Source organism: Carlito syrichta, unplaced genomic scaffold (assembly GCF_000164805.1).
Source record: "Carlito syrichta isolate Samal-C Ts95f unplaced genomic scaffold, Tarsius_syrichta-2.0.1 Scaffold309739, whole genome shotgun sequence".
Classification (NCBI taxonomy): domain Eukaryota; kingdom Metazoa; phylum Chordata; class Mammalia; order Primates; family Tarsiidae; genus Carlito; species Carlito syrichta.
This window is the reverse complement of record NW_007253835.1, coordinates 12,265-40,184: the sequence shown is the minus strand read 5'-3', so window position 1 is coordinate 40,184 and position 27,920 is coordinate 12,265. Positions and strand designations below refer to the sequence as shown.

Genomic DNA, 27,920 nt, shown 5'->3' with positions numbered 1-27,920 from the left:
CACTGCATAGCCCACTGCTCTCTTCCCACCACCAGGTAGTTCTACTTTAAGTATTGTTTTCTCACTTCCTCATTTTTGTTAGATTGAACTATAAGAAGTTACCAATATTTCATCGTATTTCGACTTATAAAAGCAACATCTTCATATCGTTTAACCTAATTGTTCATATCTTTAGTAGCTGCCTTTCCAAACAATTTGTTTCCTTTTGTATTGTCTTAAAACCTACAATTAAGAGCTGAGAGGTAGGAGGAATCATTTTAAGGTAGGGCTCTCACCTTGGGAATCTTCCTGAAACATTTTTTCAACCTCTCATTTAACTTATCTGTCCCCAGGATCAAAGGAAGAGAACCAGTGTAGAATATCTTCTGCTTTTACTCACTCATTTGTAAAATACTCCTGAGCAGTAACTGTATGGGTTAATTAATAAACAGGATTATAGCCGGGCTCGGTGGCTCAGCCTGTAATCCCGCGCCTTTGGGAGGCTGAGGTGAGTGGATTGCCTGATCCCGCGGGTTCGAGACCCGCTTGGGCAGCGAGACCTCATCTCTACAATAAATCAAAAAATCAGCCGGGCGTGGTCGCGCGCGCCTATAATTCCGGCTACTCGGAAGGCTGAGGCGGAAGGATCGCTGGAGCCCAGCAGGTCGAGGCTGCGGTGGCCGGGAGCGGCTACTGCACTCCAGTCTGGGTGACAGAGTGAGACTCCAACTCAAAAATAAATAAATAAATAAATAAACAAATAAAATAAACAGGATTATTTTTGGGGTAAAAAAAGTGACTTGGGAATTTTGTTTCATATAAAATAATATATTCTGAAAAACTTTTCTTAACTCTCTTACAGTAGGAGAAATATGGGATCAAGTGTAAATGTCACAGAGGAACTCACCAAATAGTCTTGATTTTTAAAAACTGAGCATTGGTCTAACAACCTTCTCCTTAAATAGTTATTCTCAGTCAAGTTGTTATCCAGTATTTAGATTATGGAACCCTTTAAATCTCATTTGCAGCTTTTGATATCCCTGTACAGTTGATGAGGCTATATCAACCTTATTTTACAGATTAAAAAAACGTGATCTGATTTTGAGTTGCCTAAGTCCCAGTATTAAGAAACACCTTAAACTCGGATTTTAATCCAAGTCTTTTACAATTCGATGTCTCTGTTTTTGCATATTACTTCATTGCTTTTCTGATAACTTTCACATTTACGTAGATAATATATTATCATACTACTTTTTATGTTTTACAGCACTTTTCCATTTTTTATTTAAGCCTGTTAACAAATATTTGAATGCATAGTGGGTACCCTTTATTTCTTCAGTTTTTCTGTCCTTTCTCCTCTCCTGGGCTCTAATCTAATTAGGTTAAATTGATCACTATTGTCCCAGAGTCATGAGACTCTGTTCTTCACTCTTTCCCCCTTGTTTTTTTTTTTCTGTTTGTATTTCATTTTGAATAATTACTATTACTATGTCTTTAGATTTGCTTATCTTTTCTTCTGCAGTTTTTAGTCTGTTATTAATGCCATCCAGTATATTTTTTATTTTAGGTATTCTGTTTCATCTGTAGAAATTTGATTTGAGTTACATACATGCATAGGTATCCCCTTTTTTTCCTCATTATGTTTATATTTTCCTTTACAACCTTCAATAGCTTGTAATAGCTGATTTAAGGTCCTCGTGTGCTAATTCCATCATCTCTATCATTTGTTGATCTTTTTTATTGTTCCATTTTTCTGCTTCTTTAGAAGTGTAGTAATTTTCTTTTTTCTTTTTCTTTTTTTTTTTTGAGTTGGAGTCTCACTCTGTCGCCTAGGCTGGAGTGCAATGCCACTACAGCATCAACTTGCTGGGCTCAGGTGATCCTTCCACCTCTCCCTTCCAAGTAACTGGAACTACAGGTGCGTACTACCATGCCTGTCACATTTTTTTTAGGGTTTCTTTTTTTTTTAGGAGACATTTTTTGATTTATTATAGAGATGAGATCTCACCAAGTTGCCCAGGCTGGTCTCGAATCCCTTTCACTTCTGCCTCCCAAAGTGCTGGGATTACAGGCATGAGCCACCACCGTGCCCGGCCTTCAAGTGTGGCAATTTTATTGGACCGAGGGGTTCCCTCTGCAGATCTTCTGTGCTCTTTCTGTGTATAGAGCTCTTTCTCTGTTCTGTTCATACTCCTCTTAGTTCCAGTCTTCAATTTTGCGTATTGTAACCACTTTGGACTCCTCGAGCTTTGATTTATCTCTCCAGCAAGATCACCAGATTCTTTTTGGGTTTTCCCTCTACTCTAGCCTAGAAACTACTTCTAGGCAGTAAGCTGGGACAATCATTGATTCAACTGGTTTGTTTCCTTCTCTCAGGGATCATAGTATCATGCTGCCTATTGTCCAGTGGTTTAAGATTGCTTCATATATTTTTAGTTGTTTACAATGGGTGTAAAGGAGACAATTTCTATAGTAGTTAGTCCTTCATGGATGGAAGTAGAAATCACCACCTCTTGAATTTTAACTTCTGACATAGTAAATGGAAAGGAATGGGGGAGATTTTTAGAAAAGGAGTTTAAGAATTATTTATTAAAATTGCAGATATGTATTTATGTGTTCATACCCACATTTGTGTATAAAATAAACATGTCTTTTTATTTTATTTATTATTTTTTTTGAGTTGGAGTTTCACTTCATCGCCCAGGCTGGAGTACAGTGGCACACTCACAGCCACCTCAGCATCCACCTGATGGGTTCTGGCGATCCTTCCGCGTCAGCCTTCCAAGTAGCTGGAACTACAGGCATGTGCTACCGTGCCTGGCTAATTTTTGATTTATTGTAAAGACGAGGTCTCACCAAGTTGCCTGGGCTGGTCTTGAACCCATGGGCTCAAGCAGTCTACTCGCTTTGGCCTCCCAAAGTGCTGGGATTAGAGGCTGGGCCGCCGAGCCCTGTCACATTTCTTTTTTTTGAGTTGGAGTCTCACTCAGCCGCCCAGACTGGAGTGCAGTGGCCGCTCTTGGCCACCGCAGCCTCGCCTGCTGGGCTCTGGTGATCCTTCTGCCTCAGCCTTCCGAGTAGCCGGAATTACAGGCATGTGCTACCACTCCCGGCTGATTTTTTGATTTATTGTAGAGATGAGGTCTCGCTGCCCAGGCGGGTCTCGAACCCGCGGGCTCAGGCAATCCACTCACCTCAGCCTCCCAAAGGCGCGGGATTACAGGCTGAGCCACCGAGCCCGGCTGCCACATATCTTTTAACCCAACAGTTCCACTTCTCAAAATTTATTCAGATAAGTGTATAAGATCATAAGCAGTTATGATCAATGTAGAAGGTGTTTTATTGAAGCACTTTTTTTTTGAGTCAGAGTCTCATTTTGTCTCCAAGGCTGGAGTGCAGTGGCATGCTCATGGCCACTGCAGCCTTGAGCTGCTGGGCTCAGGTCATCCTTCTGCCTCAGCCTTCCAAGTAGCTGGAACCACAGGCATGTACCACCATACCCAGCTGGTTTTTTAAAATTTATTGTAGAGACAAGGTTTCACCAAGTTGTCCAGGCTGGTCTCGAACCCCTGGGCTCAGGCAGTCCTCTCACCTTGTCCTCCCAAAGTGCTGGGATTATAGGTGTGAGCCACTGTGCCTGACCAAAGCATTTTTTTGTTATAGCACACAATTAAAAGAAACTAACACTTTTTTTAAAAGTCGGAGTCTCACTCTGTCACCTAGGCTGGAGTGCAGTGGCACTATCATGACTTACCACAGCCTCAACTTTCTGGGCCCAGGCAATCCTTATGCCTCAGCCTCTGAAGTAGCTGGGTATCTACAGGTGTGTGCCACCATGTCTGGCTACTTTTTTTTGTTTTTATTTTTTTTATAGAGATAAGTACTTGTTACGTCACCCAGGCTGCTCTCCAACTCTTGGGTTCAAGCAGTTATCCCACCTTGGCCTACCAAAGTGCTGGGATTACAGGCATGAGCCACTGCGCCCCACCAATTTAACACTTTTCAACAAGGAAGTGATTAAATAAATTATGGGACTTTTATACCATAAAACTTTGTATTTCTGTGAAAAAGAAGCTCTGTCATGTATGGAAAAAGGTTCCAAGATCAATTGTTGTTATTACTATTATCTTTTTTTTTTTTTTTTTTTTTAGTTGGAGTCTCACTCTGTTGTCTAGGCTGGAATGCAGTGGCACACTCACGGCCACCCCAGCGTTGACTTGCTGGCTCTGGCAATCCATCTGCCTCAGCCTTCCTAGTAGCCAGAACTACAGGTGTGTGCTACTGTGCCCGGCTAATTTTTGGTTTATTGTAGAGATGAGGTCTCATCAAGTTGCCCAGACTGGTCTTGAACCCCTGGGCTCAGGCAATCCTCTTATCTCCATCTCCCAGAGTGCTAGGATTACAGGCTGAACCACCATGCCCAACCGAGCAGGAAAAAATTAAACTTGTTTACCAACATTCACTTTCCTGGAGAAAATAGGAAGAACATATTTTTCTTCACTTGACGAATCAAAGCCTAGCACATGAACTTGACCTAACTTGCCTAAGACAACTGGGATAGAGCCTGCTAGCTATCTGCTAATATTGTGTGTTCCCCTCTCAGAGTTCTTCCTTGGAGTCCATTACCCAGTTCTTCATGTATGCAGGTATTGTCATATGAAGAATTCTCACCAATGGAGCGTGACCAAGAGCAGAATTGATCACCTGGGACAGGGTCCCCAACCTTTTTGGCATTAGGGACTGGTTTCTTGGAAGACAAATTTTTGATGGACAGGGGTTGAGGAGAAATCATCAGGCATTAGATTCTTGAGAGGAGCGCACAGCCTAGATCCTCATGTGCAGTTCACAATAGGGTTCCACTACTATGAGAATCTAATGCTGTTGCTGATCTGAAAGTAGATGGAACTCCTCTAGCCTGCCTTCCACCTCTTGCTGTGCAGCCTGGTTCCTAACGGACCATGGACTGGTATGGCTCCACAGCCTGAGGGCTGGGAACCTCTGACGTGGTGTCAGGGCTTTTAAGGTTTTTAAGAGCGAATTTTTATAATTTTATGGTATGTCAATTTCATCTCAGTAAGAGAGAGAAGGGTTAAGGCGGGGTAGGGGAGGGAAGGCAGGGCTTCTTGACTGTCTTCCTTGCATGAAAATATAAGACTCAAAGCCTTAGGAAATGAATGGAACCCAAGATTCACATCTGGGACCAGGGCCTCCAGATCACACAACGACTGATAGTCTCCTACAACTTCTCTTGTGTTCAGTCACTCATACTCTGGGGTTTGTAATGGAAGTTAGTTTTGTCTTAAATAATAAATTAACTGAAAGTAAATCTTTTATCTTGTACATTGACAAAAGGCTTATTAGCTTAACTCAGTTACAAGACAAGTTGACACACAATGAAATTATATCTGTGCAACTCCCATGCTAAAGAAGTTTTGAGGATACTGGGCAAAGAAAAAATATATATTTATCTTAATTTTAAAAGCTAAATAGGTTACACATACATAGGTCTCAATTTTTTTTTTTTTTTTGAGTTGGAGTCTCACTCTGTCACCCAGACTGGAGTGTGGTGGCTGCTCCCGGCCACCGCAGCCTCGGCCTGCTGGGCTCTGGCGATCCTTCCACCTCAGCCTTCCAAGTAGCTGGAACTACAGGCGCGTGCTACCACACCCGGCTAATTTTTGTTGTTGTTTTATTGTAGAGATGAGGTCTCACCAAGTTGCCCAGGCGGGTCTTGAACCCACGGGCTCAGGCAATCCACTCACCTCAGCCTCCCCAAGCGAGGATTACAGGCTGAGCCACCGAGCCTGGCTGGCTCACATTTTTTAAAATGTTTGTATATAAAGAATACAATGCAAAGTTTCCCATCCATCCTCCAGTAGCCTAGTTTCTTTTGTATCCTTGCAGAGCATTCCAAAACAAATACAAGCAAATACTAGTATTTGTATTCCTGTTATTCCACCTTAATTATAAAAAAAGGTAGTACACTATACCGAGCTATAACTTTGCTTTATTCATTTAATAACAGATCACGGAGAGAGACCCCATCACAAAAAATCATAACAGGCTATGTGCATGGCTCCCAGCTGTCATTTCAGTGCTTTGGGAGGCCAAGGCCAAGGCAGAGGATCAATTGCCTGAACCCAGGAGTTTGAAACCATTCTGGGCACCATAGTGATACGTCGTCACTATAAAAAAATACAAGAAAAAATTAGTCAGATTTGGTCACACACTCCTGTAGCTACTTAGGAGGCTAAAGTGGGAGGATTACTAGAACTTAGATATTCGAGTCTTCAATGAGCTATGACTGCACAACTGTACTCTAGCCTGGATGACAGCATACCTGTCTCAAAAATGATAATACTGCTGGACTCTGGCTCAGCCTGTAATCCCAGCACCTTGGGAGGCTGAGGTGAGAGGATTGCCTGAGCCTGCAGGTTCGAGACCAGCCTGGGCAACTTGGCAAGACCTCGTTTCTACAATAAATCAAAAAATTAGCTGGGTGTGGTGGTGCACACCTGTGGTTTCAGCTGCTCGGAAGGCTGAGGCGGAAGGATCACCTAAGCCCAGCAAGTTGAGGCTGTGGTGGCCATGAGCATGCTGCCATACTCCAGTCTGGGCGAGAGAGTGAGACTCCAACTCAAAAAAAAAAAAAAAAAAAAATGTTTTCCTGGGAAGATGATGATTGAGTTGAAGGAACTAGAAGAATGTAATCAGGTGAGTAGGAGTCAAAGTTTAACTGTTAGGCTAGAATTTAACCAGGAGAAGAGAAGTCAAAGTGTAAGTGTTGGGCTACCTCCAAAAATATATAATTCTTAGCTTGTGCTGAATTTAAACGACAGCCAGGAATTTCAAACAGTTTCCAGTAAGAGGATATAAATTTGGAACTAAATCTTGTACTCAATCTAAATTTTAGGGTCATCCAGCTTAAAAGACTATAGTTGGAGCTATGAAATGGTTGAGCCCTCTTAAAGAATGTGTAAATATAAGAGTATGATTCCAAGGACTAAGACCTGGGGGTGCCCACAATTAAGGGTTGGAAAGAGGTTTATTGAGGAAATTGCAGGGAATGGATAGAGTGGTTGAGAGTTAAAAGATTTACAAGACACACAATGAAATTATATCTGCGCAACTCCCATGCTAAAGAAGTTTTAAGTTGTGGAAGCCAAGGAAAAGGAAGTTTTGGTTGTGGGAGTCAAGAAAAGAGACCTTTAAAAGTTGATGGTAGTACTCACTAGGTTAAGTAGAATAAACAGTTAATGACTAAGAAAAGAGTGCAGTTTTTGGTAAAAAAGGGATAGAACAGTTTCTATAGAACCCAGGTTTCAACTGTTAGAGACAATGAAAGTCTATATGAGAAGTTTGATAGTGAGTAGAAAGTGAGAATATCTAAAAGGAGACATTCTTTTTAACTGAAGATCTTTCAAGATTAAGGAAATCTGTTTTAAAGACCAAGAAAAAACAACCAGTAGAGAGGGTGAGAGACTTGAAATGCTAGAGAGGAAGAAGATGAATATAAATACTTATGAAGAAGGGAAGGAGGGGGATTCAAATCAGCTTAGTGTCAAAAAACATGATTTATAGTTTCATGTTATAGTTATAGTTTTGTGTTACAGGCTATAACCCTTTTGAATTTCACAAACTTCATTAGTTCTCAAGAGACTTACTGTCTCAGGTTTATCTTACGATTCACAGAGTAAAGATTGTTCTAATTCTTTTATTTTTTGAGTTGGAGTCTTACTATGTCGCCTAGGCTGGAGTGCAGTGGCATGCTCATGGCCACTGTAGCCTCAACTTGCTGGGCTGAGGTGATCCTTCCGCCTCAGACTGACTTCCAAGTAGCTGGAGCTACAGGCGTGTGCCACCACACCCAGCTAATTTTTTGATTTATTGTAGAGACGAGGTCTCACCAAGTTGCCCGAATTCCTGGGCAATCTATTCGCTTTGGCCTCCCAAAGTGCTGGAATTATAGGCTTTAACCCATGCACCCGGCCTAGGATAGTTCTATTTCTTTTTTTCCTTCCTCAGAATTTTCTCCTTCTGAAGTTAAATTTCAACCAAACTAAATAGAAACGTTTAGCCCTTTGGCCAAAATAATTGTTCCACTTTCTAAATTGTAACTATGTTGATTAATATTGCAAGGTAATTTTAGAGTGGAGTTAAACTGTTGGGGCTTTGTGCCTGGGAGGCCTCCAGGAAGGTAGACCAAAAATAATTTAAATACAGTTTTAGAATTGATTCAGAACAGTTGGGGAAAAACACCTTAAGTAGTTACTGTAAAGAGGAATTATAGCTTTAGGAATGTAGGCCGGGCTCGGTGGCTCAGCCTGTAATCCCAGCGCTTTGGGAGGCCGTAGGTGAGTGGATTGCGGGTTTGAGACCTGCCTGGGCAACTTGGCGAGACCTCATCTCTACAATAAATCAAAAACAAGCCAGGCGTAGTAGCGCGCGTCTATAGTTCCAGCTACTTGGAAAGCTGAGGTGGAAGGATCACCAGAGCCCAGCAGTCGAGGCTGCAGTGGCCAGGAGCAGCTACTGCACTCCAGTCTGGGCAACATAGTGAGACTCCGACTCAAAAAAAAAAAAAAGGAATGTAAAATGTCAGGAACACCAAGAATTAACATTTTGGCTATAGCTAGAAGTTTTTCAGTAAATTTCATAGTGCCTGAACTTTATCATCTGATTTTGTGTCTCTATAGGAGCACCTGACCTCTAGAGCTCTGAGTATATTTATATGTTCCCAAATCCTATACTCTTAAAGGTGTGTCTGCAATACAGTGTTGTATTCCCAGCCCCTAGCCCAGTGCTTCTTATGTGCTCTATAAGTACTTGATAAAAATAATGTAATTTTAAGCTGTGAATAATTACTAAATTATTTTAAGTTTCTCTGCCATCAGTGCAATGAGTATCTTAATTTTGTATAGCTTATTCTCAAACTTGCCATCTGCTTTACCATTTGTTTTGTTTTATTATCATACCAGCAGCATACAGTTCCAAAAACAACTCAACAATTTTTAGATGTACAGTTCAGTGGCATTAAGTACATTCACGTTGTTCTGAAACCAGCACCACCATCCGTCTCTACAACTTTTTCATTACCCCAGATGGACTCTCGATACCCATTAAACAATGATTTCCTATTCCTTATCCCTGGCAACCGTCATTTTATTTTTTTGTCTCTGTGAATTTTTTTTTTTTTTTTTGAGTTGGAGTCTCACTCTGTCACCCAGACTGGAGTGCAGTGGCATGCTTACGGCCCCCACATCCTTGACCTGCAGGAATCGGGTGGTCCTTCCACTTCTGCCTTCTAAGTAGCTGGAACTACAGGCACGTGCCACCATGCCTGGCTAATTTTTTTATTTATTGTAGAGACGAGGTCTCACCAACTTGCCCAGGCTGGTCTCAAGCCCCTGGACTCAGGCAGTCCTCTTGCCTCGGCCTCCCAAACTGCTGGGATTACAGACTTGAACCACCGTTCTTGGCCTGTCTCTGAATTTGACTATTCTCGGTGCCTCATATAATTGGAGTCCTAAGCGATTTGTCATTTTGTGTCTGACTTTTTTCACTAAGCATAACGTCTTCAAGGTTGTAGCTTGTGTCAGACTTTCCTTCTTTTTTAAGACTGAATAACGTTCCATCATGTGTTTATACCACATTTTGTTTATCCATTCATCTTTTTTTTTTTGAGTCGGAGTCTCACTCTGTCGCCCAGACTGGAGTGCAGTGGCCGCTCCCGGCCATCGCAGCCTCGACTTGCTGGGCTCCGGCGATCCTTCCGCCTCAGCCTTCCCAGTAGCCGAAATTACAGGCGCACGCTACCACGCCCGGCTGATTTTTTGGTTTATCGTAGAGATGAGGTCTTGCTGCCCAGGCGGGTCTCGAACCCGTGGGCTCAGGCCATCCACTCACCTCAGCCTCCCAAAGGCGTGGGATTACAGGCTGAGCCACCGAGCCCGGCTTCCATTCATCTTTTAATGGCCACTTGAAATGCTTCTACCTTTTGACTGTTGTGAGTAATGCCATTATGAGTGCGGGTGTACAAATACCTCCTCCAGACCCTGTTTTCAATTCTTTTCAGTGTATACCTTGAAGTGGAATGACTGGATCATATGGCAATTCTGTTTTTAATTTTTTGAGGAAAGGGCATATTGTTTTTCACAGCAACTGCATCATATTACATTCCCACTCGTAGTGCACAGGGTTTCAGTTTCTCCACATCATTTGTCCATTTATTAATCAGATTGTTTTTATTGTTGAGTTACAGGAGTTCATTACATATTCTGGTTATTAACGTCTCATCAGATAGATGATTTATAAATACTTTCTTCGAGGTGAGTGAATTGCCTGAGCCCGCGGGTTCGCGACCCACCTGGGCAGTGAGACCTCATCTCTACAATAAATAAAAAAAATTAGCCGGGCATGGTAACGCGCGCCTGTAGTTCCAGTTACTTGGAAGGCTGAGGCAGAAGGATCGCTGGAGCCCAGCAGGTCGAGGCTGCGGTGGCCAGGAGCGGCTACTGCACTCCAGTCTGGGTGACTGAGTGAGACTCCAACTAAAAAACAAAACAAACCAAAACAAATACTTTCTTCTATTCCTTGGGTTGCCTTTCTATTGATTGTGCCCTTTAATGCACAGAAGTTTTAACTTTTGATATAGTCTACTTTATCTGTTCTTTAGTGTCACATCCAACAAATCACTGCCAAATTCAGTGTTGTGAATCTTTTCTCCTATACTTCTAAGTGATTTATAGTTTTTGCTCTTAAATTTAGGTCTTTGACCCATTTTGAGTTCATCTTTCTTTTGAGTTGGAGTCTTATCTCACTCTGTCGCCCAGGCTGGAGTACAGTGGCACACTCGCGGCCACCCCGTTGGCAACCTGCTGGTCTCTGGCGATCCTTCCACCTCAGCCTTCCAAGTGGCCAGAACTATAAGCAGTGCTACCATGCCCGGCTAATTTTTGATTTATTGTAGAGATGTGGTCTCGCCAAGTTGCCCCGGTTGGTCTCAAACCCACGGGCTCAGGCAGTCTGTTCGCCTCGGCCTCCCAAAGTGCTGGGATTGCAGACTGAGCCACCAAGCCCAGCCTTGAGTTAATCTTGATGTGGTATTAGGTAAGGGTCCAGCTTCATTCTTTTGCATGTAGCTTTCCAGTTTTTCCAGCACCATTTGTTGAAAAGACTGTCCTTTCTCCATTGAATGGTCTTGGCACCCTTGTTCAAAATAATTTAATCATATATGCCAAAGTTTATTTTTGGGCTCTTTATTCCATTATTTCATATGCTTGTCATTTTTAAAAACTTAATTTAGGCCTGGCGCAGTGGCTCATGCCTGTAATCCCATCACTTTGGGAGACTGATCACTTGAGCCCAGGAGTTCTATACCAGTCTGGGCAACACAGTGAGACCCCATCTCTACAAAAATTTAGGTGTGGTGGCATGAGCCTGTAGTCCTAGCTATTTGGGAGCCTGAGGAGGGAGGATCACTTGAGCCCAGGAGTTTTAAGGCTACAGTGAGCTGTGATAGTGCTACTGCTCTCTGGTCGGGGTGACAAAGGGGGAGACCCTGTCTCAAAAAATAAATAAATAAAAGTTAAATAAATAAGTAAAATAAAATAAAAGCTCCATTGAGATTGGTTATTATCCTCATTAAGAGCCACCTTTTAAGTTTGGTTCTTTGATTTAGAATCTTTTTTTTTTTTTTTTTTGAGTTCGAGTCTCACTCTGTCACCCAAACTGGAGTGCAGTGGCCACTCCTGGCCACTACAGCCTCGACCTGCTGGGCTCTGGCGATCCTTCTGCCTCAGCTTTCCAAGTAGCTGGAACTACATGTGCGCGCTACCACACCCAGCTAATTTTTGATTAGAGGTGAAGTCTCGCCAAGTTGCCCAGGCGGGTCTCAAACCCGCGGGCTCAGGCAGTCCACTCACCACAGCCTCCCAAAGCGCTGGGATTACAGGCTGAGCCACCGAGCTCGGCCGATTTAGAATCTTTAACACCTGATAAACACTCTTCAGGATTTAGACCTGTGTTTCAAAAATTGGTATGACAAGAATAAACTATTCTGGAAAAATTATACTGTGGTCTTTAAATAAAGATCTTTCAAGTTTTAAAAACAACTTAGGTATTTTACGTCTCAAGTTGTTTGGGTTATTACTAAACATTCCTGGGCAAACTTGAACTCTATAGTTCAGGATCTCAGTACATTTATATAGATTAATAAGAGCTGACTGTAATAAATGCAGAACTTTCAGAACACATTAGCCTATTTTCAACCAGTTAAAGATGACTGAAATGTTTTGTAAGACCATGTCATCTTGGAGAAAAGCATTGTAGGCCGAGCACGGTGGCTCAGACTTGTAATCCCAGCACTTTGGGAGGCAGAGTTAAGAGGATTACTTTGAGCCCAGGGATTCGAGACCAGCCTGGACAGCATGGCAAAACCTCATCTCTACAAAAAATAAAGAAAAATTTGTCAGGTGTGGTGGCATGTGCCTGTAGTTCCAACTACTTGGAAGACTGAGTCAGAAGCGTAGCTTGAGCCCAGCAGGTCGAGGCTGCAGTCGTCCTGTGCATGCCATGGCACACCAGCCTGAGCGATAGAGTGAGACTCCAACTCAAAACAAACAAACAAAGAAAAAAACAGGGAGAGAAAAGCATTGTTTTAAAGGTCTTTTAAAAAATTTTGCTTTCTGTCGGGCTTAGTGGCTTAGCCTGTAATCCCAGTGCTTTGGGAGGCCAAGGCAAGTGGATTGCCTGAGCCCACAGGTTCAAGACCAGCCCAGGCAACTTGGCAAAACCTCTTCTTCTACAATAAATAACAAAAATTAGTTGAATGTGATAGTGTGCGCCTGTAGTTCTGGCTACTTGGAAGGCTGAGGTGGAAGAACTGCTGGAGCCCAGCAGGTCGACACTGGGGTGGCTGTAAGTATTCCACTGCACTCCAGCTTGGGCGATGGAGTGACTCCAACTCAAAAAAATTTTTTTTTTGTTTTGACTGGGTGCTGTGGCTCAGTCCTGTAATTCCAGTCCTTTGGGAGGTGCAGGTAAGAGGGTTGTCTGAGCCCAGGGGTTCAAGACCAGTCTGGGCAACTTGGCGAGATCTCATCTCTACAATAATAAATTAGCCAGGCACGGTGGTGGTGTGCACCTGTACTTCCAGCTGTTTTGAAGTCTCAGGCAGAAGATTGCTTGAGCTTAGCTTGGGTGACAGAGTGAGACTCTGACTCAGAAAAAAGAAAAAAAATCCTGTTTTAACATAATGAGTCAAGATATTCTATGCAAATTGCATTTGGGAATATTTTCTTAAAAACCTCACAAAATCAGTAACTGTAGACCAGATAACTGTTTTTGTGTACTGAAGCACAGCAAAATAGGATAGGAGTGCATCTTCAGAACATATTCCATATTCATACAGATACCTTATGTCCTGGTAGGCATATGGATTTAATCTTTTTCCTCCTTTTTTTCCTTTCTTTCTTTTTTTTTTGAGTTTGAGTCTCACTCCATCACCTAGGCTGGAGTACAGTGGCACGCTCACGGCTGGAGTGACTCACGGCCACTGCAACCTTGACCTGCTGGTCTCAGGTGATCCTTCCGCCTCACTCTTCCAAGTTGATGGAGCTACAGGCGTGCACCACCACGCCCAGCTAATTTTTGATTTATTGTAGAGATGAGGGCTAGTCAAGTGACTCGACCCACAACTCCTAAAGTGCTGGGATCATAGGCGTGAGCCACCTTACCCTGCCTTTCCACCATTTTTTAAATCCAAGTATGCGTGTACATAGTTTTTTTTTTGATGTGTTGTTATTTAGTAGAATCCATCTCACTTCACTTGTTACATTGAATAATAAATGAGAGGCAATAATTCAAGAGGACCCTAGAAAGCTTGTTCATCCACAAAGTAACAGGGTGTGAGCATCATCACCACGTTTCTTTGGTTATTTTTTTTTTCCTCTTGATCTCTGCTCTCTCACCACATTCCTAATTTAGCTGAGGAACCTGCACAAATCTTTGAGTTCAGCTTCATCCCAAGGCCCGTGGATATTTTCTCTAAAAAGTTACAGGTGAATGTGGTAAAAAGGGCAGAGACATGAGTTGGAAATCAGCAGAAGGGCAAAGCATTTGGCTCCCACAGCACTAATGGACAGCAGGCCTCCCAAGGCTGAAAAGGCAAATAGCAGCGTGACCCCCATGTAGCTCCAGGGAGTACATGCTTTCAGTTTCTTCTGTAACACAGGCCACAGGGCAAAAATCTGAATGGGAAATGTCACTATGATGAAGGCATGCAGAGACTGGTGCAGTGCCAAGCAGACAGAAGCAAAGATGGCCATGTTCAAGGACAGTATGCTGAATACAATGTGGCATTGGCACCATAGTTGAATAAGGTGAGGTGGCCTAGCAGCATGAAGATCAACATGGTATAGATGGTGTCAGTGCTGACAGATTCTGTCAGGGTCATCTGCACTGCTGAAAAGCCGTAAGTGGAAAGTAATGAAATCTAGGGCGCTCTTCAGGTCAGTCTACCGAGTCCACCCACACTTCTTCCGCCCTTCGCCTCTGTCAGTAAGATCAAACAAAACATACCCAATCATTGAAGAAGCCAGGCTTGCCCCGAAAAGCCAGTGGGGGACCAGAAGACCCTTGTCCATATACCACCAGATAGCCACAAAAACACAGACACTGCACAGCTGCTGTACCACCACACTGGCCTCAAATACCACATTCCAGTATTGGTATTTCTGAGTACACATGCTTCTCTGGAGCTCTTCTAGGAAACGCTGGTCCACATAGTAATCAGGGAAGGGCTGTTACTCTTATAAGACCTTCTGTCATTTGGCCTCCTTGGTGTTAGTTACAGGTTGGGTGCATGTTATTTTTTCATTCAGACTCAAGCCAGTTCCATCTCCCTCAAGATATCCAGGTGATTCTCATTCTTTATAAGTTTTGAAGTGAGATCTCAGGCAATTCTATGCTGCATTGAAATCTACTGACCTTTCCTTGTCTTCAAAGATGGCAACTGAAGCTAGGTCTACATTAGATGACTTTGTCTCTGAGCCCAGACAACATAGCCAAGTTCCTAGCCTCGAGCTTGCAGGGGTATGGAGGAGAAAGGAGCCCCGGAAACGCCAGTGGTTACACAGGATCCAACAAGCTGCCTTTTTTTTTCTGAGTCAGAGTCATTCTGTTGCCCAGACTGTGGTGCAGTGGCATGCTCATGGCCACCACCACAGCCTTGACCTGCAGGGCTCAGGTGATCCTTTCATCTCAGCCTTCCAAGTATCTGGAACTACAGGCATGCGCCACCATGCCTGGCTAATTTTTCTCAATTTATTGTAGAGACGAGGTCTTATCAAGTTGCCCAGGCTGGTCTCAAATTCCTGAGCTCAGGCAGTACTTTTGCCCCCATCTCCCAAAGTGCTGGGATTACAGGTATGAGCCACCATGCCCGGCATAATTTTAAAATAGAATACTTAAGCTGTTCTCTCTTTTTTTTTTTTGAGTTGGAGTCTCACTCTGTTGCCCAGATTGGAGTGCAGTGGCCGCTCCCGGCCACCGCAGCCTCGACCTGCTGGGTTCCGGCAATCCTTCCACCTCAGCCTTCCGAGTAGCTGGATTTACTGGCGCGCGCTACTACGCCTGGCTAATTTTTTGGTTTATTGTAGAGATGAGGTCTCGCCTGCCCAGGCGGGTCTTGAACCCGTGGCTCAGGCAATCCACTCACCTCAGCCTCCCAAAGGCGCGGGATTACAGGCTGAGCCACCAAGCCCAGCTAGACATTATCTTTTGACTTCTTACGATTAACATTTAGTCCTCATAAAACTCACCTGACAGTACTGACTCTGAAATTGAACTTCATAGAGCAAGAAATCCTATAGAGCTAAAGGATAAAATGGACTTTGCTGCACCACAGAGTATTTAGACAAATCAGTAGCTGTAGAATATGGCATTAATTGAGTTCTACAGAAAGCTTTTACCTACTTTAATGAGATCAATTTTTGTCCATTTCCTTCTTCTCTCAATCTTATTGTTATTCATGAGTCATGAATCATTAACATACTCATATAGTAAATGGTTTTTAAAAAAGAGATCAAATTTACTGCTACTTAGGTGGGATTAGTTAATAAATAAAAGCAAGTAAGCAAATACCTCAGACAACCCAAAGTTGTTATCTTATTCATTCTTTTAGTTTTAACAGAGAAGAAGGAGCAAATCTAAGTTATTGCTATTAGGATGTTTTAGTGTAGTCGGGCACGGTGGCTCACGCCTGTAATCCTAGCACTTTGGGAGGCTGAGGTGAGAGGATTGCCTGAGCTCAGCGGTTGGAGATCAGCCAGGGCCACTTGGTGAGACCTCGTATCTACAAGTAGCATGTCTGTGGTTCCAGCTATTTGGAAGGCTGAGGCAGCAGGATCACCTGAGCCCAACAGGTCGAGGCTGTGGTGGCTGTGAGCATACCACTCCACTCCAGCCTGGGCGACAGAGTAAGACTCTGACTCAAAAACAAACAAACAAACAAAAACTTTTAGTGTGAAATCAGAATACTTTCCCCTACTTGTTTCATAATTTTCAATATTATATATGAGATTCTTGTTACAGATCACATTTGTTTAGTCCTGTTTCTTTTTCCATTTCTGGACCCTATAGTCATGGCCTATTTTAACCTTGCAGAGTGCCTTGTTGGAAAACATTTCTAGAATCTATCATTTGGTGATTTCCTCTGTAACTCAAACAGTGTATCAGAATATATATGTGTGGAACTTGTAAGAATCTGATTTTCAGATTTAGAAATGTTTTATTCTATATTAGAACAGCTGAGCGTATATGTCTGAGCAAGTTGACAGAGATTCTTCTGAATTAGCATTGGTTTTTTAAGGTTTGCTCAATAACTGCTGAAAAACTCCATTTGTACAAAACTTAGCAGTGAATTTTTTTTTTCCTTTTATAAACAAGTATGTGTTAGAGCAGCACTGATATAAAAGCTGTTGCCTTAGTTTTGGCTTTTCACTGGTCCAGAGACTTAAAGTTGTCATAGCCTGGATAGGCTTTACTATTAGCAAAAGTGAATAGTATAGTCCTCTGATATTTTTACTTGTGTATTTCTGTTGAAGCCCAGATTTGTGGTTGGGGTCCTACGTTTTATAAAGTATGATAGAAGTCATTAGAAAAAAATGGCTTGACCTCAGTGAGATCTCAGTGTGTATTTTTTAAAATTAGAAGTGGTTAAAATTTGTATACAGTGTACACGGTTTCTTCTAAGAAGTACAAATAAAAGTATTTCTTCAGCTATTCAATTCAGCTATCTCATTCATGAATAACGAAAGTTTAGGATTTTATTTTCAAATGAAAAGAACAAAGACTTTTTTTTCTTCATTAAGCGCCATTATTTGGGGACTTAGCAGTTTTTGTTAAAGCACTAAATGCCTTTTTTTTTTTTGAGTTGGAGTCTCACTCCTTCGCCCAGGCTGGAGTGCAGTGGCACGCACGCTCACAGCCATTCCAGTGTCGACCTGCTGGGTTCTGGTGATCCTTCTGCCTCAGCCTTTTGATTAACTGGAACTACAGACGCACGCTACCACGCCCGGCTATTTTTTGTTTTATTGTGGAGACGAGGTCTCACCAAGTTGCCTGGGCTAGTCTCGAACCCATGGGCTCAGGCAATCCACTCGCCTCAGCCTCCCAAAGTGCTGGGATTACAGACTTTATTAAAAAATTTAGATTTGTCCTCTAATTTCTACAGCAACCTTATTTTATGAAGCATCCACTTATACCCATATGTGTCTAACACAAGAAGTTGGCAAACTGTAGTCCATAGGCCAAATCCAGCCTACAACTTGTTTTTGTATGGTTCTGGAGGTAAGAATAGTATTTATAGTTTTAAAAGGTTATTAAAAGAAGATGCCGTAGAGATCACAGAGATTGTATATGGCCCATAAAGCCTAAAATAAAGACAGTATGCCTCTTTACTGAAAAAAATTATTATTATTATTTTTATTTTATTTTTTTTGAGTTGGAGTCACTCCATCGCCCAGACTGGAGTGCAGTGGCCACTCCTGGCCACCGCAGCCTCGACCTGCTAGGCTCTGGCGATCCTTCAGCCTCAGCCTTCCGAGTAGCCGGGACTACAGGTGTGCCACCACACCCAGCTGATTTTTTTTGGTTTATTGTAGAGGTCTCGCCAAGTTGCCCAGGCAGGTCTCGAACCCACAGGCTCAGGCAATCCACTCACCTCGGCCTCCCAAAGCACGGGATTACAGGCTGAGCCACCGAGCCGGCTTGAAAAAAATTATTGACATCTGTCTTAGACTATAAGATGTATATGCATCTCTTTTTAAATGGTCTACACTCCATTCAAATTGGCATCATTTTAAGTTGGAAAAATGTTTTGCTGTATTCGCTCTCTATATCCTGCATTTTAATCGGAATTCACTGAATTTGTCAGTCTTTATAGTTGGTAAGGACTTTTTTTTTTCTTCTTCCTTTTTTTTTTTGAGTTGGAGTCTCACTCTGTCGCCCAGACTGGAGTGCAGTGCAGTGGCCGCTCCCGGCCACCGCAGCCTTGACCTGCTGGGCTCCAGCCATCCTTCTGCTTCAGCCTTTCAAGTAACTGGAACTACGGGTGTGCGCTACCACACCCAGCTAATTTTTTTATTTATTGTAGAGATGAGATCTCACCAATTGCCCAGGCAGGTTTCGAACATGCGGGCTCAGGCAATTCACTCACCTCAGCCTCCCAAAGTGCAGGATTATAGGCTGAGCCACCGAGCATGGCTGGTATGGACTTTTATTAACCAGGACCAAATGTATATGCATGACATCACAGTCTTTAAACTAGTTTGGGTTTTTTGTTTGTTTGTTTGTTTGGTTTTTTTGTTTGAGTTTGAGTCTCATTCCATTGGCCAGGCTGGAGTGCAGTGGCATGCTCACGGTCGGTCACCCCAGCATTGACCAGCTGGACTCAGAGGATCCTTCTACTTCAACCTTTCAAGTAACCGGAACTACGGGCGTGTGCTACCACTCCTGGCTAATTTTTTGATTTTTATTGTAGAGATGAGGTCTGACCAAACTGCCCGGGCTGGTCGCAAACCCATGGGCTCAGGCAATCCTCTCACCTCAGCCTCCCAAAGTGTTGGGATTATAGACATGAGCCGCTGTGCCCAGCCTAGAGAGAGAGTTGTATCTTCGAGGCTGTATTTTGATGTTACAGTCACGGTTATATGAGTGGTTTGGTTGAGTTTTATGTTTTGTTTTGTTTTTTTTTTGAGTTGGAGTCTCACTCTGTCGCCCAGACTGGAGTGCAATGGCCGCTCCCGGCCACCGCAGCCTCGACTGCTGGGCTCCAGCGATCCTTCCACCTCAGCCTTCCAAGTAGCCGGAATTACAGGCATGTGCTACCACACCTGGCTGATTTTTTGATTTATCGTGGAGATGAGGTCTCGCTGTCCGGGCGGGTCTCGAACCTGCGGGCTCAGGCAGTCCACTCACCTCAGCCTCTCAAAGGCACGGGATTACAGGCTGAGCCACCGAGCCCGGCTCGTTTTTTTGTTTTTTTTGAGTTGGAGTCTCACTCTGTCGCCCAGACTGGAGTGCAGTAGCCGCTCCAGGCCACCGCAGCCTCGCCTGCTGGGCTCCGCCGATCCTTCTGCCTCAGCCTTCCGAGTAGCCGGAATTACAGGCATGCGCTACCATGCCCAGCTGATTTTTTTGATTTATTGTAGAGATGAGGTCTCGCTTCCCAGGGGGGTCACGAACCCATGGGCTCAGGCAGTCCACTCACCTCAGCCTCCCAAAGGCGCGGGATTACAGGCTGAGCCACCGAGCCCAGCTTCTTTTTTTTTGAGTTGGAGTCTCACTCTGTCGCCGACTGGAGTGCAGTGGCACACTCCTGGCCACCGCCAGCCTCAACTTGCTGGGCTCAGGCGATCCTCCTGCTTCAGCCTTCCAAGTAGCTGGAACTACAGGTGCGCGTTACCACGCCTGGCTAATTTTTTATTTATTGTAAAGACAAGGTCTTGCCAAGTTGCCTAGGTGGGTCTCGAACCTGTGGGCTCAGGCAGTCTACTCGCCTCAGCCTCCCGAAGTGCTGGGATTATAGGCTGTGCCATTGAGCCCGGCCTGCAGTGTTTTCTTATTCCTTATATCAATATAAGGACTTCCATACCTTCTTATTTTGATTTTGCAGCCAAAATTCATTATTTTTAAAATCTTTCATCATTTAAGGGCTTGCTTTGGGGGTTATATTAATTTTGAAATTTGCATATTGAGTTAATTATAATCACCATGCCCCATATCTAGTCAACAGAACAGTTCAGGAAATTTAGGAACAGTTAACACAGAGTATTTTGTGTAGCTCAATATGTTGATTTGTTACATTGACATATGACCTGCAGAGTTGACTTTTTTTTTTTTTTTGAGTTGGAGTCTCACTCTGTTGCTCAGGCTGGAGTCCAATGGCATACTCATGGGTCACTGCAGCCTTGACCTGCGGTCTCAGGCCATCCTTCCCCCCCAGCCTTCCAAGTGGTTGGAGCTACAAGGTGCGTGCTACCACGCCCGGCTAATTTTTTTATTTTTTGTAGAGACGAAGTCTTGCCAAGTTGCCCAGGCTGGTCTCGTACGCCTGGGCTCAGGCAATCCTTTCGCTTCAGCCTCCCAAAGCGCTGGGATTACAGGCTTGAGCCACTGTACCCAGCCTCCACTTTTATATTAGTCACTATTTTGCTGAATGTACTGTAGAAGAGCATTAACTAGAAAACCTATTTAGAGTTAGCCTTAGTTAAGATTTTCTTGGATGTTTGCAACTGTGAACACCCTATGAATATAAGTAGTGATAGCCTGTTGATGGGAAATACTTAGCAATTACATAGAAATCGTTTTTACATTTGATGTTATCCAAAAGGTCTAATAGTAGAAATAGTTTTTTTAGATCTTTAGTATCTTCCAGGCTCTGAGCCACTTGTATTTCAGAGATAGTAAGTTGGTCTGTTTTTTAGTTCATTTCAATAGAAAATCACAAGTCAGTATCTTAAAAAGAGGCAAGATAAGTAAGAGGACAAGGAAAGTAAGGATTCATGCTGACTTTATTTTTTCTTTATTTTTTATTTTTTGAGTTGCAGTCTCACTCTGTCACCCAGATTGGAGTGTAGTGGCTGCTCCCAGCCACTGCAGCCTCGACCTGCTGGGTTCCGGCAATCCTTCCACCTCAGCCTTCCAAGTAGCTAGAACTACAGGTGCGCGCTACCACACCTGGCTAATTTTTGGTTTATTGTAGAGATGCGGTCTCGCCAAGTTGCCCAGGCGAGTCTCGAACCCACGGGCTCAGGCAATCCACTCACCTCAGCCTCCCAAAGGCGTGGGATTACTGGCTGAGCCACCGAGCCTGGCTCATGCTGACTTTAAATATACAGGTCTGAGTTTTTTATTTAAGTGAGTGGTTTTAAACCCTAGTTGCACCTATGGTGGTTTAAAAAAATATCAACACCCAAATGTTTCAGTCAAATTTAGGCAGAATGTCTAGGAATAGCCACTGGCATTTAATTTTTTATTTTATGTTACTTTTGGGTCGGAGTCTTACTGTGTCACCCAGGCTAGAGTGCAGTGGTATGATCACAGCTCACTGTTGCCTCAACCTCCTGGGCTCAGGCAATCCTTCCACCTCAGCCTACCACCATGCCCAGCTACTTGTTTTGATTTTTTGTTGACATAAGGTCTGGCTATCTTACCTATGCTGGTCTCAAACTCCTGGGCTCAAGCAGTCCTCCTGCCTCGATCACCCAAAGTGCTGGAATTATACGTGTGAGCCACTAGACTCAGCCAGATTTTTATTATCCTTTAAGATACTGTTATTATTGTATTAAAAAAGTGTTTTAAAATCGGATTTATCTACATATTTAGCACTTTATTTGTTCCCATATCTTGTTGCATTTCATCTGCCTACGGTATATTCTTTAGAATTTCTTTTAGTGAAGATCTTCGAGGGCCAACTGTCAGGGTTTTTTGTCTGGAAATATCTTTATTCTACCCTGTTCTTAAAAGATATTTTTGCTGAGCTTATGTATCAATTATCTATTTCTGGGTCTAAAGATGTAGGAAAAACCAAAACGTTTTTCTTACTATCTACTCTCCAGTACACTTGACACTTCTGCTATAAAATGTGTGAGGTTTTATTTTTCCCACCAAACAATTCTGCAATGATTCTTCAGCCTGTACCAGCTGAGTATCCTCTAATTTAACTCAATTCTGACATTATCTACCTGGAGATAGTGTCAGATCCTTCAGACTGAAGGCTCAGTCCCATAAGACTGCTCTTAACTTCAGATGCCAGTCACAAGCACAGGTTATGACCTGTGCTTCAGATAGACCTACTATAAATCAAACTTCCCATGACCTTCTCCTTGGGTCCAATTAACTTGCTAGAGCAGCTCACAGAACACATTACTTACACTTACTCATTTATTATAAAGGATATTACAAAGGATACAAATGAACAGTCAGAGGGAAGAAATGCATAGGATGAGGTATGGGAGAAGGGGCAAAGAGCTTTCAAACCTCTGGGGAACCACTGTCCAGGAATCTCCATGTGTTTAGCTATCCACAAGCCCCCAGAGCCCAGTTTTTGGGTTTTTATGGAAGTTTTTATGATTGATTACATCATTGACCATAGGGAATCAACTTAACCTTCAGTCTCTCTCCCCTCCCTGAAGGTTGGAGTGGACTGGAAGTCCCAGCTCTCTAATGCCTTGGTCTTTCCAGTGACAAGCCCTCATCCTGAAGCTGTCTGGGGGTCCCCAGCCTCCAGCTGTTTATTAACATCCAAGAGACACATCTCTATGGAGATGCAAAGGCTTTTAGATTGTATGTCAGGAAATAGGGCAAAAGACCAAATATATATTTCATAATATCACCTAGGTAACAAACTATCCAAACTTAATTACTCAGAAGCAGAAACCACTTATTTACCCCTGAATCTGTGGGTCAGGGCAGTGCTCAGTGGGATACCTTGTCTCTCTGGTCTTCATTGTATTAGCTGGGCTTATTTGTGTCTCTCCAGTCACTTGGTGTAGGTCAACTAGGGGCTGGAGGGACCCACATGTTTGCTACGTAAAAGAAGCAACTGGACAGCATGTCTCTCATCATCCAGCTGGTCAACCTGAAATCCTTCAGATTGTGTGGCTGGGTTCAAAAAGCAGTGTGGAAATGGCAAGCTCCAGTGCACAAACAATTTCAAGCCTCTGCTGTCACATTTGCTAATGTTTCATTAACCAAAGTAAGTCAGGTGGCCAAGCCTAGATTCAAAAGGGTGAAGGAATTAGACTCCTCTCTCTGTTTTTTTTGGTTGTTGTTGTTATTGTTGTCTTACTCCGTTGTCCAGGATGGAGTGCAGTGGCACGATCATGGTTCACTGTGGCCTCAACCTCCTCAGGCAATCCTGCCTCAGCCTCCCAAGTAACTGGGACCATAGACACATGCCACCATGCCCAGCTAATTTACATTTTTTTTTTAATAGACGAAGTCTCGCTCTATTGCCCAGGCTAGTCTCAAACTCCTGGGCTTAGGCAGTCGTCTTGCTTTAGCCTCCCAAGGTGCTAGGATTATATACATGAGACACCATGCTGGGATTGTATGGGTGACATTCAAAGGGCTGTGCTTTAAGCGATGGGGGGTAGATTTGTGACTTTAAAAATCCATCACAGTATGGAATATTAAGTTGGAATATTTTTTCTTTCAGCATATTTTCTTCATTCTACTGCATTTTTGCTGCCGAGCAGTTTATTCCTATGGCTTCTTTTAAGATTTTCTGTCTTTATGTTATGTATTTCACTATGATTTGTCCAGGTGTGAATTTCCTTTTACTTGCCCTGCTTGGGCTTTGTTGAACTTCTTTTAATTATGTGTCTTAACCATCATTTGTTTCTATCCCACTCTCCATCATCATCTTTTTCTTATGGAACTTCAGTTACATTTTAGATTTCTTGCTGTTTTTTCCCATATCTGTTCACTTTTTCATGCTATATTCTAGATAATTTATTCTGATTTACCTTCCAATTTACTGATTTTCTTTGTAGTTATACCCAACTGCTTAACTCTTCTACTTCACAAACAAAATAGTTGTTTTTTCTTTTTTTGAAAAATTAAGGTATAATTTACATGCAGCAAAATTTGCTTTTTTGTGTGTGTGCTATCTGTGAGTTTGAACACATATATGTTTGTTCCTTTTACCTATGTTTGCTTTTGCCAATATCACATTCTTAATTACCTTTGCTTTATAGAAAGTCTTGAAATTAGGTATTATGAGCCTTCCAATTTTCATTTTCAAAATTGCTAGTCTCTTCCAGTTCTAATCTGCTAGTTGGCTTTTTTTTAAAGAGGTAAGATCTCTCTATTTTGTCCAGGCTGCTCTCAAACTACTTGGCTTCAGCAGTCTTCTTACTGTGGCCTCCCAAAATGTTGAGATTATAGGTGTGAGCCTCCAAGCCCAGCCTAGATAACTTTTTATACTAGCCTGCTCTCTGAAGATATTTTTCAAGTTTGTCTCATTTCTTTAACCCTTGTTGTACTATCAGAGTCCATTGGACCCACTTATGGTCTTGAGTTTCTTTCTTGTGAACTACTATCTGTAAAGATTAATATATAATCACTTTTATTCCCTTTTAAAATAAAATTTTCAAGAACAAACAGAAAACTTACTTTCTATTTTTCAGTTGTTACCAAACCAAATCTGGGTTTATTTGCCAAGTGCAGTAAGGCCAAACACCCATGCCAAGGTTTGCAGGGAGGCAAGGGAGGGCATTTATTTGCAGAGTGCATAAGACTCGACCTCCTCAGTGGCTTAACAAGCAAGTTCATAAATCAGTACATGAATATTAAACATTGGTTTGGCTTAAAATGATGGAATATCTTGAAGTGAGGGGGACCTACAGGTCATAGGTGAATTTGCAAATTATTTGATTGGCAATTGATTAAGGAAGTGAGGCTTTGTCTAAAAATTTGAGGTGGGAGGGTGGAATTGGCAGTTGAGGGAAACTGCTAGGGGAGGGAGGGGCATGCCTCATCAACAGGGAGACCTGCATGATCAATGTTTGTATACCTAACCCTGAATTGTACCCCACATCTTTATAATAAAAATTAAAAAAAAAATTTTGAGGTCAGCAGAAAGGAACGTTATGGTTTGCAATGTGGGTGTGACTCTCCGTAGACCCTTCAGGAAGAAATTTAGAACAAAGAATGGTGGTCAGAGTTCAATCCTCAGTTCCCCCTTATCTGAGGTCTGCATGACAATGGTAGGCATTTTCCATGAGGGGGGGTCTTGGTTTCTTGCTTATCAGATTACTCCTCAAGGCTAACCAGGTGCCTAGAATTTCCCTTGAAAGGGCTTGAAATTTTTCCTGTATTTCTATACCTGGGGGACTGGGAGACCCCAAGAGGAGTCTCCACTCTGTCTCACAATTACTGTATAGATGCATTGAGCCCTTTTGTGATTCTTTTATTTTTATTTGAGTTAGAGTTTCACTCTGTTGCCCCCACTGGAGTGCAGTGGCATGCTCATGGCCACTGTAGCCTCGACCTGCTGGGCTAAAGCAGTCCTTCCTCCTCAGCCTTCCAAGTAGCTGGAACTACAGGCACACGTCACCAAACCCAGCTAATTTTTTGATTTATTGTAGAGATGAGGTCATGCCAAGTTGCTCAGGCTGGTCTCAAACCCCTGGGCTCAGGCAGTCCTCTCACCTTGGCCTCCCAAAGTGCTGGGATTATCTTTTATACCACAGTGTATTAGACAGCTGGACAAATGCTGAAGTCAAGTGTGTATACAAAGACCATTAGAAGGAAATGGATGATACAGAAATGATAATATTTATTGGATCTTAAATTCTGATTTGTTTTTATTAATATAAGATAAAAAACTTTATATTTTATAATTATGAAACAAAAAAGTTTTCTTTTCAACAAAATTATGAGACATCAAAAATTTCAAAACTATTGCATTTTGATGATGCAAGTGCAAATAGAGGAACCAGAAATAATAAGCTAGGATCTATTAGAGATGTATTTCAACTCTGGAATCAGTGTTTACTATGTGGATGTATTCCAAGTTTGGAAAGACAGTTATGATTAACAGTGGTCATTACTCAGTTCAGCTATATAGACCTTCAAATCCAGGAAAACATAGAGTAAGTATTTGGGTTTACTTTTTCTTTTCTTTTTTTTTTCCTTTATTTTGAGTCAGCGTCTCACTGTGTCACCCAGGCTGGAGTGCAGTGGCACAATCACGGCTCATTGTAGCCTCCACATCCTGGGCTCTGGTGATCCTTCTACCTCCGCCTCCTGAGTAGCTGGAACTACAGGCATGCATCACCATGCCTGGCTAATTATCTTGATTTTTTTGTAGAGATGAGGTTTTGCTATGTTGCATAGGCTGATCTTGAACTCCTAGACTCAAGCAATCCTCCTGCCTCGGCCTCCCGAAGTGCTGAGATTATAGACATGAGCCACCACGCCTGGTGTGTATTTGGGTTTATTGTGCTTAAATGTCTATTAAGATTTCTAATAGTGTTTCATTTTCATTTTATCCTACTGTAAGTTATTCATAAAGCATTTAGTATAAAAAATTAACGGTAAATGGTAATGATTATTTTCCCCAGTATACTGAAAGCTAACTGTAGCAAATATGGTCTATTATCTGTCTGAGCATTCCAATAAGCCACTTAAGGTCTGTTTCTTTTTGTTTTGTTGATTATCATTTATAATGTCCTATTTCATGGTATGTGTAGTTATTTTTACCGTATGCTGCTTATTGTTTCAAAATTTTTTATACGAATAATTTGGGGCCTATGAAGGAAGTGCTGTTTTTCCAAAAGGATTTTTTTTTTTTAACTTCTGCCAAACAATTCAGACTACTACCATTTCAAGACCGTCTTAAATCATTTTCACAGTCTGAGATTTTCTGAAACACTCAAAGACGTACAGATCTGTTCTCAGATCTGTGGAAAGGCAGCTTTACTTTTGGTTTGTCCTTGCCTTAAGGTTGCAGCCTTTTGAGATGCAGGCTTAAAGTGAGAATCATCTCTTATTAGATTTCTTACCTTGGGTAGTTCTTGGGCTTGGTTTCTGTCCACATGGCCCTTTTAGAAGGAGGATCCGTTTCAATAGGTTTAACAAGTGCCTTCAAGGCAAAAGTGAGGTTTTGAGCTCTCCCATAATTCTGGTATGACCTCTTTTTCTCAGCTCTGGCTTGGCATTAATTTATGGTATTGTTAGTTCTTTGTTGCTTTTAAGATTTTTATCTTCCAATGTTTTTACTTGTTTATGGTTAAGAGGGTTGTTCCAAATAATCTATCCCGCCATTTCCAGAAGTGGAAAACCACATTTTAAAAAACATCCCTAGCCGGGCTCAGTGCCTCAGCCTATAATCCCGCGCCTTTGGGAGGCTGAGGTGAGTGAATTGCCTGAGCCTGCGGGTTCCAGACCCGCCTGGGCAGTGAGACCTTATCTCAACAATAAATCAAAAAAATCAGCCAGGTGTGGTAGCACATGCCTGTAGTTCCAGCTACTTGGGAGGCTGAAGTGGAAGGATCATCTGAGCCCAGCAGGTCAACACTGGGGTGTCCTGAGCATGCCACTGCACTGGGTGACAGAGTGAGACTCCAACTCAAAAAAAAAAAAAAAAAAAATCCCTGTTAATTCATTCACATGTACCAGATTTAGGATACTGTTATTTAAGTACTTTGCTAATAGAAGATACATATAGAACTATAAAAATTAAGAAGGTAGGGAGTCACATTTTAGAGGTAGACCTGAGTCATAAGGTCAGTAGGTAATGGTCACTTCAGTTTAAACACACACGTCCCCCTAGAAAAAAAGCTTGCTTTTCTTCAGTTAATAAAAGGATGAAATAAAATTTTTTTTTTTTTTTTGAGTTGGAGTCTCACTCTGTCGCCCAGACTGGAGTG

At 42.5% G+C, this 27,920-nt stretch overlaps 1 pseudogene; it reads right to left on the bottom strand.

Annotated features, from left to right (window-relative positions):
- Nucleotides 1-13,961: 13,961 nt before the first annotated feature.
- The window catches only part of LOC103270190, a 24,246-nt pseudogene continuing 10,287 nt past the window's right edge, over nucleotides 13,962-27,920 (bottom strand).